General features: G+C 34.8%; 1 long non-coding RNA gene across 1 annotated transcript; it reads left to right on the top strand.

Annotated features, from left to right (window-relative positions):
- Positions 3109 to 3631, top strand: LOC109829066. The gene is made up of 3 exons (XR_002243948.1): positions 3109 to 3353; positions 3440 to 3470; positions 3543 to 3631. It is a non-coding gene; the product is annotated as an uncharacterized LOC109829066 (long non-coding RNA).

The raw sequence follows: 3874 nt of genomic DNA, 5'->3' as shown, positions 1-3874 counted from the left end.
CTTGCATTATCTAGTGAAAGAGTAAATATTCTTTGATCAATTTCTAGTTTCATAAGTTCTTCAACAATTAAATTTGCAACATTAATACCAGTGTGTGACTCTTCAATTGCAATAAAAGAAACAACTCTTTTAAACATTTTCCAACTTTCATCAATCCAGTGTGCTGTTATACATAAATAACCAGTTTGCACTCTAGATGACCAAATATCAGAAGTTAAAGAAAATTTGCAGTTTAAATTTTTAAAATAAGAAATTATTTTTCCCTGTTCCTCAACATAATATTTTAAAATATCACGTTGACAGGTTTGACGAGAAAATTTTGTAAATGCAGGATAAAAACCATCTCTAAACAAATCTTCAAATTCATCATCTTCTACTAATTTAAAAGGAAGGTTTTTAAGAACAATAAACCTGATTACGCATTTTCGGGCTCGGGCAGCGTCATAATTCCAACTGCCGAGGGTACCTGAAGAGGATGATTAGGAAAGCATAGACTGCCGGATATCACATTGTAGATTTTGGCCTTTGTTGTGTTTTTCAATATGCCGTTTGAGATGGTTGGTGCCGCTCTTATGATGAGCTTTGAATATCTGGCCGCACAACGCACATTTCGCATTCTGAGAGATGATCCTACCGTGTTCATCCTTGGTGACGTCTATCTTCTCAAAAAAATTCCATACATCAGACCTCGGTCTTTTTGGAGCTCTTGGTGCCGTAGATTCGTCGCCACCAGATTCAGGATTAACACCGGTAGGATGAGGAGTTGTTGTAGGAGGACTCATCTCTGGATCGGTAGGAGATGCATGTTGCTCTTCATAATCAGACCCAGAAGCCATTTGTTGGAAGTATTAGAAAATACAAAAGATTATAGGATATTATATTAGTATGAGATAGTATAAGATTGTATAAGAGAGTAGTAGAGAGAGAAATAGATGAGTATAAGATTGTATAAGAGAGTAGTAGAGAGTAGGATATTATATTAGTATGAGATAGTATAAGATTGTATAAGAGAGTAGTAGAGAGAGAAATATATGAGTTTTGTTGTGAGGAAATGAATTGAAACCCCCCCTCTATTTATACAAAAGATTATAGGATATTATATTAGTATGAGATAGTATAAGATTGTATAAGAGAGTAGTAGAGAGAGAAATAGATGAGTTTTGTTGTGAGAAAATGAATTGAACCCCCCCCTCTATTTATAGAAGCAGCCCCTAGGTAAATGACCAAAAAACCCTCGATTTTTAGCCGTTTTTTGACCGTTTTAAGGGGCGGGCTCGCCAACGGCGACCCGGGCCCGGGCCCGGACCCGGGTTTTGCCCGGGTTTCCGGGCCCGGGCCGGGCCCGGGCACGATCGGGCCGGGCCCGGGCTCCGGGCTTTTTGGACACCCCTAGTTGCGAGTGATGTATGTTATGGTTATAAATAAATGGATATCATTACATTTTTTTGTAATAGCGTGTTATAGTATAGTACATAGGTGAACATGATGTATGTTTTAGTATAGTATACATGTGTTGCACATAAACATATTTCATTTTATGAAGTGTTTTTGGACAGTAAAATGAGGAAAATAAATACATATTTTTTAATATTAAATAATATTAAATTTACATATAGTTTTAAGCTTTAATAAAAATTATTTAAAACATTATAATATTATATTACAATATTATTATTTAATTAATATGTGTGTGTAATTATTATTATTATATCATGTTTACAATATATGTATATAAAACGTTAGTTATTTAGTATCATATTGAAAACATTTTTAATATATTGTTTACAACAGGAAAATAATATTTTTACTATAATAATAATAATAATAGTATTATTATTATTATTATATACTAATATTTACTAATTGATATATAAAATATTTATTATAAAATTTAATATTATGATATTATTTGTTTTAAATATTATAATCTCATTGAGGTGGTTTGAATTCCTTGGCCTTTTTGCACGTTTTCCATTACAGTTAGTTGTAAGGAGTGATTTTTATGATTACGTTATTATTCTTAAAATATACTCAATAGTTATTACTAATAAAATAAAAATAAGAGCAAAGAATTGAGTTTTGCTCAATATTTTCCAACAATGCAATATTCTTCATTTTTGTCATCAATTTGAATTTAGACCATAATAATCATTTCTATGTTAGAACTATGACAACTTACTCAAGTTGTCCTACCACCGTGCAAACATTCTCATTTTCCTATAGAGGTCTAACATAATCTCTACAAAAACCAAACATAATCTTTCTAATCAAAGTCAATCTTCTATAGAAAGAAAGATTTGACCAAGTCCCAAAACAGCAATCATGATGCATACCACCATAATATCAATGCTCGAAGAACCCTAGTTCATCTCCGATCCAAATACCTACAAGCACATTATAGTATCTTGTTAGCTCGATGTTATGTATTTTTATAAAACTACTTGATTTTCTAGTAAGTGGTAGGTCTAAAATGTAATTATCTAAAATAACCAAAACATCGTAAACGTTGAAGAGTACACGTGTATGAGTAAGTATCAATGGTTGAACTTCTGATTTCTACAAAAAAATATGTTGGATAGCATCAATTAATAAGTAAGTTTTTACCTCATACAATGCATGGGGTTTAATATCAAACAATTATTCTCAATTAAATTAAACTGAAGAAAAAACATACGATCAGCAGAACTTTGTCCTTGAAGAGTCACGAATAAAGGAAAATAAAAATAATTCAGTAGTGAGCAAGAAATCGAACTAGTTTTCGATGAAAACCTCACATCTTTACGGTGTCTGCCAAGTGTAGCTGTTTACTTCCCTTTCCTTAAATGGGCTCATCTTCGAATTCTTAGCCCACGAGCCGGTCAAAGTTAGCCTACAAACCCAACTAACGTTCCCAATGGTCCACTAACCTCCCGGTGCGTTGCCTTCAACAAGATTTTCGGCTGCGTATTTAATAAACGGTTTTTCTATAGAATGCACATGAGCATTCTATAAGAGATGAGAGAGATGGAGAAAAATGAATGAAGAGGAGGGCCTCCTAATTTACATTGGGATCCCCTCCTCATTCATTTCTCTCTATCTTTCTCCTCTCTTATAGAGTGTCCATGGGCACTCTATAGAAAACCCGTTTAATATTTCCTAGATCTCTAAGCCTTCTTCTTCATTTCCAACTTGCAAGGTGGCGGAAAAAACTCGACCGGTGAGAATAAGAAAACTCTCACCCCTTAAACTTCTTCTTTTGCCTCGAATCTGCTTCGAACCCGAAATCATTCCCTACATTCTTAAACCCACAATTGCAATTTGCTCCGCCTTCTTCATTTCTGACTTCCAAAATGTGGCGGCAAAAAATTCCACCGGTGAGAATAACAAAAACGCCCACCCCCCTTAAGCTTCATCTCCATCGATTCGGCTTTAAACCTAACGATATCTCTTGTGTTGTCAGGGGAATCGAGATTCGGGCGAGATCCTCTCAGGTAATTGTTTTTAACCAAGAAAAACCCTAGTTTCAGGTCCAGTCACCACTTCTTCTGATGGTTGTTTGATAGATGAGGACGAGCTGGAGCTGGATCAGGTCACCTACGACAATGACTGCACCCAGAATCTTCAGTCTCTCATTTCCAATGAGAAGAAGGTAAAATCTGTGGTTGTTTTGGTCATGAAATTGGTCTTATGATTCTAATATTTAGAAATGCGATAAATGTTGCATTTTGTGTAAGTTCTTTTTACCGATATAACCTCGAAATGAAATCAACTACATTTGCAAACTTTTGGCTCAAATCTGGATTTTTGCTAATTTATCCCCCAAATCTCCTGCATCGAGTTAAAATTGTTGTGCGCAGCGGAAAATCTCGGCAGCACCTCCGGTGCGCAAGGGTTG

Source organism: Asparagus officinalis, chromosome 1, assembly GCF_001876935.1.
Source record: "Asparagus officinalis chromosome 1, Aspof.V1, whole genome shotgun sequence".
Lineage (NCBI taxonomy): Eukaryota > Viridiplantae > Streptophyta > Magnoliopsida > Asparagales > Asparagaceae > Asparagus > Asparagus officinalis.
The sequence above is the reverse complement of the archived record's forward strand: the minus strand, read 5'-3'. Positions and strand labels throughout refer to the sequence as shown.